The 13,923-nt window shown below is 37.5% G+C and overlaps 1 long non-coding RNA gene across 1 annotated transcript; it reads left to right on the top strand.

The window, feature by feature from the left end:
* Positions 1-2,375: 2,375 nt before the first annotated feature.
* On the top strand, positions 2,376-3,454 carry LOC113274737. The gene is made up of 2 exons (XR_003323189.1): positions 2,376-2,622; positions 3,037-3,454. It is a non-coding gene; the product is annotated as an uncharacterized LOC113274737 (long non-coding RNA).
* The last annotated feature ends 10,469 nt before the right edge of the window (positions 3,455-13,923 follow it).

A 13,923-nucleotide genomic window follows, 5' to 3' on the forward strand; every position in this document is an offset into this window, starting at 1 on the left:
ACACTAGCAACTATCCTTAACATCCGTGTAGCCGTATGGCAAAGGATTTTCACAATTCCTTATCTTAAATAAACAATTTTGTTATCGGAAATGGGCTTCACCTTTCCAGAAGCACCGTATTTCAAGCCCGATGATGTGCAACAACTTCCCAATAAATTAAGCAAGCCCAATGATAAGAGGTGTTACATCATGGTTGAAGCTTTATATCAAAACTCAATTTTCTTACACTCTCCTTTAAAATGTTGGCAGCGCTTGTGCAAGAGTAGGGGCAATCGTCCCAACATGAGTTTTTTCGTGAAAGTCATGTGATGTTCATTTGTTTCCATGGCTCAGCAACTAGAGTTTCGATCTTAATTATGATATAGACGACTACTCTCCATTAGCCCTTCCTGACTCTTTTCAAATCCACCAACCTTCAGGACGTTCTCAAGGCGCTCTAGGCTCACCATTACAATTTCCACCAAGCATCTGCTGAGAACAAGAGTATTATAGATACCATTTATAGATAACAAAGTTGCATCGCGTAAAGTATGGAAGTAGTATGAGAAATGAGCAGATACTATTTTTTTTTATGTCGCTTTCCGGATGCAGCTTTTGAATTCCGCTTGTTATACCCCCATTCCAGGGCCTCCAGCACCGCTGCAGCTACAGCCTTCTCCTCATGAACTGTTGTTGTAAATTCGTATTTAGCTCCTTTGTATAAACCTAGCAAAGTTTCTTTTTACCGTGCAAGAATATTTTTCGATGATAATGAAGGTGCTCGTTCAAAATTTGCTTTTTCGGTCGAACTGAGGATGAAGGGTACCAACGGAACCAAGATAAAATTGGCTTTTTTTTTTGAACCAAGACAAAATTTGTACTCATTAGTTGAAGGTATATAACCGAATCCAGATGCAACAGTGACACGATTCAACTTATTAATAACGCATTCATTATCGACGTATCTTGGAAGGTACATCTCTTTTTTTATAACGGGGTTACAGATGTATATAGGATCTCCGCATACCAACGTAGAATCATCTGATACGGAGAAACATATCAAACCATTGAAAGAGCCAACGAGAGTAAAACTCGGGTCCGGTGGAAGTTGTTGTGGCTTCAATCCATATTCCTTGAAATTGAACTTACCATCACCGCAATCATATTCACCGTAGTAAGGGACTCTCCTGATCTGTTTTCTAATACACGAGTACTGCTCAGCCAAGAAAATAAAACTCACCTTAATATGGCTGCTTTCGTTGGTACAAGAGACTTTGTGGCAAAAGTATTGATTCTACCAATGATCATCAGGATCATCAGGATCCTCTTTAGCGCTATTGTTCTTGTCGTCAAGAAGTAGTAGTGGTTGTCGATCCAGTTGTGCACGAGCAAAGTTAGCATCGTCCAGGAGTGGGAGTTTTCTCCAAGTTCTCCGCAGTCGTTTTAATTGCTGTACGCATTCCACAGGCAATCGTGAACATGTCTTGTATGATCTCTATTGGAAGAACATTTTCCATCTTAAACCTGGAAAAACACAAAGCAATAACCAGAGCTAGCTTGTTCACAATTAAAGTAGAATTTTGTCTTGGTTCCGTTGGTACCCTTCATCCGATCAGTTCGACAGAAGAAGTAAATTTTGAACGAGCACCTTCATTATTATCGAAAAATATTCTTGCACGGTAAAAAGAAACTTTGCTAAGTTTATACAGAGGAGCTAAATACGAATTTACAACAGCAGTTCATGAGGAGCAGCAGTCTGAATCTGCAGCGGTGCTGGAGGCCCTGGAATGGGGGTATAACAAGCGGATTCAAAAGCTGCATCTGGAAAGCGACAGAAAAAAGTAGTATCTGCTCGTTTCTCATACTACCTTCTCTCTTCAACTTCCATGCTTTAAGCGATGCAACTTTGTTATCTATAATACTCTTGTTTTCTCAGCAGGTTGAGAGACCACACAAGTGTTTTTCAATGTGAAAGTTTTTTCGGTCCTATCCAATTACATCGATGTCTCAACCTGGTGACAGCTCATGAATATTTGTTCCTGCAGACACTTGGTGGAAATTGTGATGGTGAGCCTAGAGCGTCTTGAGAACATTCCCGAAAGTTGGTGAATCTGACAAGAGACACGTGGTTCATACAATGGTCGATAATTGGAAAATGATAAATCGAAAGTCTTTTATCGTTGATCATTTCACAATATTAATTCTAAATTAGATGTTCAACACGGTCAAACAAAGTTAATCATTTAATTGGACGCCAAACTCAAAATTAGACAAAATTATAGCCTGTTTGGATGTGAATTTATAAACTAATTATTAATTTTCTATAAGCTAATAAGTCGAAAGCTAGGACGGGAGGCATATTATGAAACGACTTTTATAAGTCCAAAAGTATCTTTTTTTTGAAGCCGAGATTTTTGGCTTTTCACTTCTTAGAGAAGCTGCTTCTCCTCGTTAATACCTCCCATCTACTTTTTCCTTCCCTTTTTATATTTTCTCCTCGATAACTCTCACTCTCTTCTTTTTCTTTCCCTTCTCCTTCCCCTGTATCTTTTCCTTCAGAAGAGCCTGAGAGAAAACAACAATCAAAAAAATAAGAATTAGGGTAAATTTTTTTTTCTCTTTTCTCATCAGTTGCGATTCATGGTAAGATCGATGATGAATTTTTTTATGAGATTGATGTGATTCGGTTTTATTATTTATTTCTTTTAATAAAAATTCATCTTGTTAATCCTATCTTATATAAGAATACATAACATGACATGGTTGATGTAGATCCGATTGTACACATCTTTTATCGTTGTTAATACATGTTGCTTTTCTTATTTCATTTTTTTGTTTGCTAATTTTTCTTACTGATAGTGATGAATGTAGATCTACAAAGGTAGAAATTAAATTGGGTTAAGGTCTAAACCCCCTTAAAATCCCTGTCTCTACATATTATTTTTTGATTTTTGGTTGCATTAGGGATTTGGATGTTAAAACTAATAAAGGATGAGGTTTACATGTTTTATGTTTAATTAGGAGATATTGATGATATTGTTCTTTATTGCTTGTTAGATTAATTATGGCTTCAAATTCAAACCAAGCTACAATGCCTTCGTTTGAAGAAGCTAAAGAGGTTTCTGCCAGTTGGTCTATTGTTCATGAATCATATTTTATAGACTTGATGATAGTTAAGGTTCAAGCAAGTGGTGAAGATAGGAAATTAGGAGGATTTTCAAAACATGATTGGAGCGATATTAGGAAGCAGTATTATATGAGGTTCAGGCTGAAACATAGTTTGAAGGCATTTAAAAACAAATTTACTAGGTTGAAGGAACGGTACAGAGATCATAAGAAACTTGTGGAAGATAATACTGGGATAGGATGGGATCCTATTTTGTGAACGGTAGATGCCTCAAATGAATGGTGGGAGGACCATCTGAAGGTGGGATTATATTGTTATACATTATGCATCTTTCATTTTAGCAATCTAGCAAAGATATTTTTCATTAAATTACTAACTGTCTGCTAACTCAAAGAAATCTCCACGAGATAAGGTGCTTCGTGATTAGTAACACAGGAAAACCTGGTTTCTACATTGCTTACGATTTTAGATTCAAATGAATTGATTGAAAAGAATAATTTTCATTACAGGACAGATTGAGTTTAAGTACTCGCCTTCTCTCAACTAGCACCGCCACTCTCACGTGTAAGATACACGATTACATAATACTCTCAGCTCTCACCACACATAGCAACATTACATGTTATTACCCTCCCTCAATCACAAGTGGTCTGGAAACAGACTACTTGAGATTGTAAACACTCAGCTCTCACCACACATAGCAACATTACATGTCAAACAAACTAAAATGATTACATGGTGCAGAATAACAAGGGAGTAGCATAGAAGCAGCAAGTGTAGAAGATGAAAACAAGAGAGTGACTAGTCACAACGGGTACGGGTTACCATTTGATGTTGCAGAGCATTAGTTAGTGTAAAAGAACGCAGAGACTGGTGATGTAGTACTAGATATAGAATAAGAGAATACACCAATAACGAACAGTCGCAAAGCATAGGCCAGAAGTAGAAACAATAGAATGCAGAGCTGAACAATGCAAATCACAACCAACAAGAATAGAGCTGCAATAACAATGAGATGTTCACTGCCCCCATGAAGTATTACACCAGACCTAGCTTCAATCGGCATCAAAGATATGTAACAGCAGCACCAGCGACAATAAGATCTTAAACACTCGCACAAACCATAACAATGAAGCTGATTACGTTCAATAAATCTCACACAAAGAATACCAATAGAATTACCTTCCAGCTGATCCAACACTTAAAAACACCAACTTCAATTACCATTGGCAGCTGCAATGGCTGTGCAACAGCGAAGAATCAAGTTGTGCAATCACCTTGGATTATCCATTCAACTTAATAACTGAAGACAAATGTTTAATAGCTGATACTAGAGATGGCCACTGAACAAACTGAAGTATAACATTTTGGCACAAACCAGCATAACCACACACTTAAAGAGCTGCAAAATCCAATGCATCCTTCCAACAGCAAGAACTAAGAGTTATTTATTTAATCCTCCACTTATTCAATGATATAGTCACAGAAAGATCTCAGCTAGATGTGTATTATTTATGAATTCAAAATTGCAAACAAGAAAGTAAAGATAAAGGATCACAGGCTACATTCACAATTGAACGAAGACTCAACAATAGAACTCCAACCTCTAAATCAGTACCAAACCAAATCCAAATGCCACTCTGCACTCTCAGCTCCACCATTGAAAATAACGCAAGATTTTCAACACGACGCAAGTGAGGACAGTCTTGAAGCAAGGATTGAGTCATGAGTATGAATATGAGCAATTTAAGCACTAGATTTGTGAAACAAAATTCACCAACAATAATCTCAATCTTATACTAAATCTATTTAGTGGAACAACTTTAAGTTGTCATCTAAACAACACACTTGTGGTAGACTCTAACATGCTCAGACTCAAATAGTATCAGGAATCAAGTACAATAAATCTTGATTAAGAAACTAGATGAAACTAATTATGGTGAAGACACATTATGAAGAGGAAGTTGAATATTGTTGAGATATGATGTAGAAATCGAACACATGAAATCAGATTTGAAGTAATATAGAGATAGAAATGGAGATTACCAACAAAGATTCGATTTACCAGTTGAGATTGAAGAAGCAGAACCAATCGAAACCCAAATTGAAGTCAAACCAATTGAATTCCAGATTGTACACCAAAATCCCAAGAGCACATACTAGATAAACCAAATTTCAGATATGAGAATCACGCTTGATTCGTATTGTTGACGTAGCAGGTATCAAACGAAAACCCTAATTTCGACCAAAACCTCCATGAATCTTCAGAAAAACTAAATCAGTAGCAGCAGAAGATGAGATTAATGGTGGTGGTGGTGATGAAAGTTCAGGGAATCGCCAAGGATGGACGCCGTGAGGCTTCCCCCTCGATGATACCATAGTACCACAGGAAAATCTGATTTCTACATTGCTTACGATTTTATACCATAATCCTATACCACCATTACATGGTAGTACACAGGTTTCTAGTAACAATGGTGTCGCAGGTGATGTGAATGATGGATATATGGATAATCAATCTCGCGTACCCTCCCGTAACCCAAGTGGAAGCAATAGAAGTACACATGTTTCCGGCAACAGTGGTGGTATAGCTGATATGATGGTGTACTCAAAGCTCGCTTTCCTATTTTGAAGATGATGCCATCTTATAGCTTCGTAAATAGAGGAACTTCATGTGCGATACATAGAAACACGCTATTACAGACGGTTTATTCATCGAATATGGAATTGACGATATGATTATCGAAGGTGGAGGACCAAGTGATATTTGTGAAACTAGGAGTTATGCCAATTTATCTGCCAGTGAGGATCAAAGAAGACGACGTGACATGAATTTTTAATGAGATGGGGTTCGCCTAAGCATGTCCATGTATTACCGTCTTCCATTATGAAAAATGTGTATCATCTTTCGTAATTTTAAACCATCCCATACTAGTACAATTACAAAACGATTATGCTTGGTATTTATGGGTTATGAAATTTTTCTTTTTAAGGATTACTGGAATACTGTTGTTATTTCTGGGTTATACACTGTTGTTCAAGGATTCACTAACCAACCATTAATAACTACAAGTATCATAAGAAAAAGGAAGTTTAGTTCGAAAAAGGAAGTGTAGTTTGAAAAAGGAAGTGTAGTTTGTTTATATGCGGAGGAACAAGAACAAACATAAATTACAATATGATTAAAAAAATGTCTTCTGCTTTGGTTATGTTGCCAAACTTACTTAATGACTTTTTTACTTAAAAGTCTTGCAATTGCCAAACTAACTTATCTACTTTTTAGCTTCTAAGAAGTATTTCTAAGAAGTCCAGAAGCACTTCTGACTTCTGCTTCTGTATCCAAACACGCTGTTAGGCACCAAACAAAAAGCCAAAATATCCCTTTTGTTTATCTAGATAGTTAATTCTAATTCTAATAATAAGTATTCCGAAAACATGAATGTGTTTGTTTTGATTTGATCTTCAGAATATGGAAAGTCTTTTATGCATGGAATGCTCCAATTGATCTTGAAGTTGTTATTTCTCTAATTGGATGATAATTGATGAAAACCTGGCACATATATGAACTTTCTCGCATTTCTAGTTTTTTTTGGTCAAAAAGGGCGAGAATGGGTAAATATTCGGCCCAACCAGAACCAACAAGGAGCTCCTAAACTGATCGAACTCAGCAATCCATGTCCTACCAGGCTGCAAATTTTTTTACTCTCTCCGTTCCATTTTAGATGATGTATTAGGGTTATTTTCTTGTTCCATAATATTTGAATTTTTCCATATTTTCTCATAAGACTACCAATAATATCCTAACATTTTGTCTTGGAACTATAAGCTTATTTTTGAATGCACTAATACCAATTAATGTTTGAAGACTTTTCTTAAGGATATAGATGGAAGATCTTCATATCTCTCTCCATTTCTAAATCTACATGAAAATTCCAAAAACATCATCTAAAGTGAAACGGATAGAGTTTTTTCTTTTTATTAATCAGAACTGCAAAATCTTGTTATTCTCGCGCTTATCCACTATCACCGTGTAAGTACTGCTGGTATTTTTCTCCGTTTTCATTATCTTCCTATACCACCATATGACAACAACATTAGTGAGTTGAGCATAAACAGACAAATTTCCCTGTAACACTCGAAGTTCAATTGCAGCGCGTTTGGTTCAAGGAATTGGATTCCAATTCCTGGGAATGCGACCAATTCCTTGAACCAAACGGTCCAAGCCAACTCTATGTAATTGAGAATTTTGATTCCTAGGAATCCAATTCCCCCCAAAATGATTGATTTCCATTGCATTTGTCTAGTAGTGCAATGGAATTGGATTCCAAGATAAAAACAAAAGAAATTGGATTACCTCAACCAAACGTTAAGTTTTTGGAATTGCATCCAATTCCATGGAATTCAATTCCAAGAATTGGATTTCCCCATAATTGAATTCCTAGTAATCCAATTCTTCCAACCAAACACGGTGTTAGTATGAATCAGAGCCTACACACTGGCCTTTAAAACAAGGTGGCGATGGGACCTAATAAAATACTTCCTTAGAGCAATTTTTATGGTAATGTTCAAACTTAAAATTTTATTGAGCCACGTGGATGGCCAAACATGTTTCTTCACTGTGGTAAAGCAGGGAAAAAATGAATAGATTTGGTTTTCTAGGGCCCCGCTAGTATTTCTTTTTAATATAAAATGTTTTGTAGGATAAAGATGAAAAATAAAATAAAATATTTAGGTGAGATAAAATAAGATGAAGTGAGATAAAATAGGATGAAGTGAGATAAGATGGGATTAAAAAGTAGTAAAATAATCAGGGATTGTACTTGGCGTTAAACCAAGAGACGCGGGCGTCAATGAGAAAATCGACGGCGTTTTGGCATGGTCGCGCGTTCGTGTTTCCAACGCCCGCGTTTTTGGCAAGAACGCGCGTCCTTACCACAGACACGCGCTGATTGTTCCATCTCGATGTTCAAATCAACAAATTTGTTGATTTGAACATCCATTTTTTCATGTTTGTTCATTTCATAGTGGAAGCAAAATGAACAAATTCTGAGTTTGTTCATTCCATATGAACTGCCCTTACTAATTCGAAAGCAAATACCTTCCAATTATAGTAATTCAACCGATGAAGAGCTCCATCTGTGTGAACTCCAGTTGAGACATAGCGATACTTTCAGGACGGCTAAATAATGATCGCACAGCTGTTCTTTATATCTCCAGTCACTATCAACGCCTGGAGTGTATACTTGGACATATCCAACCACACTCCTTCTAAAGAAAAATCGGAAAATGGGTCATTTGTCCAAATATTTTTAAATCACGGTTCAAATGGACGAGTAAAAAATAGTTTGGGTGAAATGGCCAAAAAAGAAGTAGTAGTTTCATCCTAGCTTAAATTTAAAAAATAGCAACGATGAAACTGGTTACATGCTGCTGATGAGTGCCAAATATTGTATATATTTATCCCTTTTTGTTGGCATTTAACTCATCTTTTGCGCATTAATTCTACATTTTATCCCATATTCTGTATTTTCATTGTTTTCAAGAATAAATATTTTTATTAATTAATTTTGCATTTTTAGGTACCAAATAAAGCCTGGTTAACTCACGGAGCAAAAAGAGCAAAGAAACGGCAAAGGCTCCCCGCAGAAAGGCATCGAAGAATGATGTTCGCAAGAGCCGGATCAACTAGAGGTGGGCTTGAAGAGGAAGAAATTACTCTTAAGAGAAGAAGTGGGCTAAGAAAAATTAAGGCCCAAGCTCAAATTCTAAACCTAAGTCCAAGACCAAGCCCAAAAGCCCGCCTCAGCTCTCATCCGTCCGATCTGATCCATCATCTACGCATCCTACGGTTTCGTATTCGTTGGACATCAAACTTGCTGCTCTCGACACATACTACAGCACCTAACTCCATCTGGATCCATCAGTTTTGTTGTGCTACACAATCCAACGGTCAGTCAGAGCACGTTCTATCGTAGTCGTTCGATTCAGCCCAGTTGTGACGAACCATCATCATCCCCTCGCTGCGCATCAACTTCAGATGATTCCGCTCAACACCGTATCATCAAATATCCCATCACCTACACCAGTCGAGCCAAACATTCGTTTTCACCCAAAAACCCTTCTTCCCCCGACAGTTGCAGACCCCTGCAATTTCTCCTTCTCGAACTCCTGTACCACTTCACCATCTCGAGCCTCTCCAACCACACAACCCCTCTACCCTTCCCCCATAAACATCACTCATCACTCTACTTCTCTCACCTCTATCTCATTCACCCTATGAGATAAATCTAAGAGAACTAGGGTTTGAGTACGAGTAGCAGATGGCTTTCATACACGATGGAGACGAGTGGCAGAGCAATTGGGAGCATGGGTTGTCGACAAAAGGCAGAGGGGACAACGAAATCAGTGAGTAATTTTGGGAATTTGAGAAAACCCTAATTTCAATTTAGGGTTTCGAAAAATTAGGATTTTTTGTAAACTATAAAAGGGAAGTGTTAGGGATGTAAAAACTGTTCTTGGACTAGCCAAGTTTCCACCCAATTTGGGTTAGTTTGATGTTAATTTTTGCTGCACTGTTAATCTGCATATGTTTCTTCTTGTTATTGTACTGTGTATGATGTTGTAATATGCATTTGTTGCCATGTTGTGTAATTGTTTTGATGTATTGTTAGTTCAGTGCTCCTGTTCATGTGTAATTATGCCTGTTAATGTGCAAATGTCTTGTTAGTGCCACCCCTAGCTACTGTTATGCTGCTTATCATGTTCTAAATCACCCTGCTAGGGACTTGATGAAGCTTTATTGTTTATTGTGCAGTATATTGACCACATTGCTCTAGAAAGCTAAACAAGTTTAGGTAAAACCTGAACTTAGCTCATCATCACCTCACTTTCACAATGTATGCCATGTATACTTTGTAGTTAGGATCATGAGCTGCTGATAAGCTGCAACTCAAGCTGAATTCATAATCTCTTGACTAGTTGTGCTGTAGAAAGACAATTAGTGCTTTGGAAATTATACCATAGTTGTGTTTAACTTCCTATAGGAGAATACACAGTAAACATTAGAGTGAATTCAACCCCTAGCTCCCTGTCATCCACAATTTCATCATCAACTGTTGGCTTTGTTCATGCTTTGTTTTGTTTTTGCCTTGATTGTTTCTTCCAGGCCTTGCAACTCTGTTGCTTTTCTACATTTTCTTCTACTGCATTTCTGCTCCCCCTACTGTTGCACTTCTGGCTGCACTACAGGGTTGCTGCTTCACTTCCCTGCAACTCTGTTGCTTTTCTTGTTGCTTCCCTTACTGCTGTCTTCTTTCTTTGCCCTGCATTGCTTCTTTCCCCTGTAGCTGCTGTGCAGCACTTGCTCCTGCTGCTGCCAATCCATTTCTGTTGCTGCTGCAGCTTCTTCTGCTGCTGCTGCCTTTCTGCAGCTGCTGCTGCCTTCCAAGGCCAACTGAGTCCAAGGTCCTAAGCCCAATTCACAGTTGAACTGTTGAGCCCAAAGCTCAAATCAGTTCACTGAAACAAAGCCCAACTTTCAAAGCTCAAGCCCAGTTTCTAAAACCAAAAGCCCAGAGCACAAATTGGGCTCATCAGAAGACCATAACCAAAGCCCAATTACTGTAAAAGGCCATTTCACTGTTCAGGTGAGATTGAGCCCAAAGCTTAAACAAAGAACCAAAGCCCATTTGCACTTTAAATAACTGAGCCCAAGCTCAGTTCATTTTATTTAACAAACCACTAAGCCCAATCATTCAAAGGCATTCAAACCCATTAGTACATTAAGCCCACACTTCCAAAGGCTTCTAAGCCCAAAGCAAATCTAGGAACCCAATTAGCTAAAACACTTCCGAAACACACCCGATCTCTGTGGATCGACCCGTACTTGCACGAGCTACAACTGACGACCGTGCACTTGCGGTATTACTGTAGGCCCGTTTTTATCGCATCATTTTTATACACTCTTCCGGCCCTCAAGTTTTTGGCGCCGCTGCCGGGGATTGGTGCTGTGTTTTATCTGTGTTTTCTTAGCTATTTTGCATTTCATTTCATAGCATTTGCATCTGCATCTGCTTCATTTCATTTGCTATTGGACCTGCTGATTCTGAACCTGTTTTTCCTCTGCTGGGACGCCACTAAGGAAAAGAACCAAAACCCAACTGGGTTTTTGCAACAATATCAGAGCAGCTGGGCTGTGCTAAAAAGGTAAGCCTAAACCCATTCAATTGAGAGAACCCAACCTGTGGGCTTCCAATTTTTTATTGTGGGCTTGTAATAATTAACCCAATTTTTTGGGCTTTTTATTTTTCTATTTTGGGTTTGTAATAATTTATGTGTGGGCTTGTTGTTTAATTTGTGGGCTTGTATTTATTTTGTGTGGGCTTGTTTAAATTTTTCCATTGGACTTGTATTTTGGACTCTGGGTTTAAACCCAGCTGATAACCGATTGTGGGCCGCAGCCTTCCTTCCATTTCATTAGAGGCTTGCACAGTGGGCTTGCTCCCATTCAAAAACCAAATTTTATTTTTTAATTTTATTTTTCTTTAAAAAAAAAAAAAAAAAAAAAAAAAAAAATATTTCTACTTTGCTCCCAATTTTAAAACCAAATTTTACTTGCTCCCATCTTAAACCAAATTTTTATTTTTACTCCCATTTTAAACCAAATTTTCAAATGTCTCCCACCAAAACCAAATTTTCCCAAAAATCCAAACCCTTTAAAACCAAATTTTTCCCAAAAATCCAAACCCTTTAAAAACCAAATTCTGAGCTTTGTAAACTCTTTACTTAGCTTTGAGCCCAATCATGTATAGATCTTTTTCTACAGTTGGGGAATACAACAAATCCCTTAGAGAACTTGCGTGTGGACAAACTTCACGTTATGAACCTCCAGACCATGATGTCAATAGTCATAGGAATTATTATGGACATTTTCAAAGTCCCGAGCCGCAATACATGAACCCTAATGACTATTCATACATGCATCATTCGCCACAACGTGAAAATGAACATTTTGCTAGTGCCTCACTCACACAATCATCACTTGATGGATCAATTAGAAGCTCGAATCGCAGCTTTAGAAATGCAATCACATGAGGAATCTGTCACATCTAATTTTCTTAGGCAACCTGAAATCTATGCATGTGCATGTGGTAGTTTAGACCACCCTGTTGAGATTGTCATATTTTGCATAATTTTAGGCAATCTAGAGAAAATCCAAGGTATGAAATGCCCATAAATTGTGAGAATGGTAGTCATTGGGACCATAATCAATCCTTTGAGGGTTGCGATCAATTTTGTAACCCTAATGACCATGCACACATGTACCATTCACCACAATTTGAACATGAAGAATTTTGTACTCCCATGAATTTAGACTCCACCACAGAAGCTTTCAGACTTAGTGAGCAAAACTTCGATAGATCTACATCACGAATTCAGGCATATTTAGATCAGATTTTGCTTCACCTACAAAAGGAGGAAATTCATGAGGAAATGTATGTTGTCCCTAATGAAGTGTCTAGTCCCATTCATGTAAATGATGTTGAATATGAACCTAATTTAGAGGAACATGAATCGACTAACGACACCACCACTTTTAATGAGGACCAATATGCATGCTACCATGATGATGATTATGATGATTATGATGATGTGTTAGAAGAACATGAAAATATTGTGGAACCTGTTGGTTCAATAACATATGGCTTCTCGCCCTCGACCTTCATGAATGTTGTTTTTTCTAATACTCATTGTAATTCATATGATTTTGATATTGACATGGGATTCGTACAATTATTCTGTGAAGATGAACATGACATAGGAATAGTTGAATCTTCTGTAGACACTAATATGCATGAAAATATATTTGATGTGTCTGATTCTCTACCTAGGTCACATTGTGATATTTCTCCTGATTTGCCGATGCATGAGAATGAATCTGTTGATGATGTTGATGATTCTAAGTGTGAACTTGCCAATGTGAGTGATGATTGTGAGCATGATGTGACATGTGTAGATGATTTAGGAGATTTTGATTTGATTGATAATGATATGCCTATTCTTCTACCTAAGTCACAATCTGTTGGCCTTCCACCCAACCTAGATTTGGTTTGTACCAATATTGTAAAACCAATTTTTCTGAAAATTCCCAACCTAGGTTTGGAACTGTGTGCTTCCCAAGTCCTCTTGGACTATTTTGCTTCCAAATATAATACATTTGAGGAACCACAGTTGGAAATTGCATGTTTGCCCGTCCCTAGCACAGTTCATTTGAGCTAGACCTTTGCATGATGAACCCCCGAAACTGCGCGATTTTGTTTTCAAAATTATATCTTCTGTAAAATCCAGGTTTGGGGGTAGCTCATTTTGTTTCACAGTTTCACTTGCGTTTCTTTCCTGTTATTATTGTGTGAAGCTGTTGAAATGTCTACACTTCGTCTTTTGGGTTGATCCTCAACTCTTTAGATTGTTAGTGTATGGTGAATTTTTTGTATATAATCCAGTAGATAAAATTTTAAAAACCCTTTTGTTCCTTTTGTATATATTTTGCTAATCCAATATGATCTCGGCTGAAATATGTTGGATTTTTGCCTTGAATAACGGAGTTTTAATTCTGCTTTCGCCGAAATCGGGTATTCTCTCTCCTTTTACTCTACTCAGCATGTCCCTTTCCATATGTTGCATTTTAATTCTTTCCATATTTTGAAACATTGAGGACAATGTTTAGTTTAGGTTTGGGGGTATAGAGTAGATGCCATGATAATTGCTATAATTGAAAACAAAACTCCTTCTTCTTTTTGAAAAATTCAAAAATTAAA

Source organism: Papaver somniferum, chromosome 4 (genome assembly GCF_003573695.1).
Source record: "Papaver somniferum cultivar HN1 chromosome 4, ASM357369v1, whole genome shotgun sequence".
NCBI classification, from domain to species: Eukaryota; Viridiplantae; Streptophyta; class Magnoliopsida; order Ranunculales; family Papaveraceae; genus Papaver; species Papaver somniferum.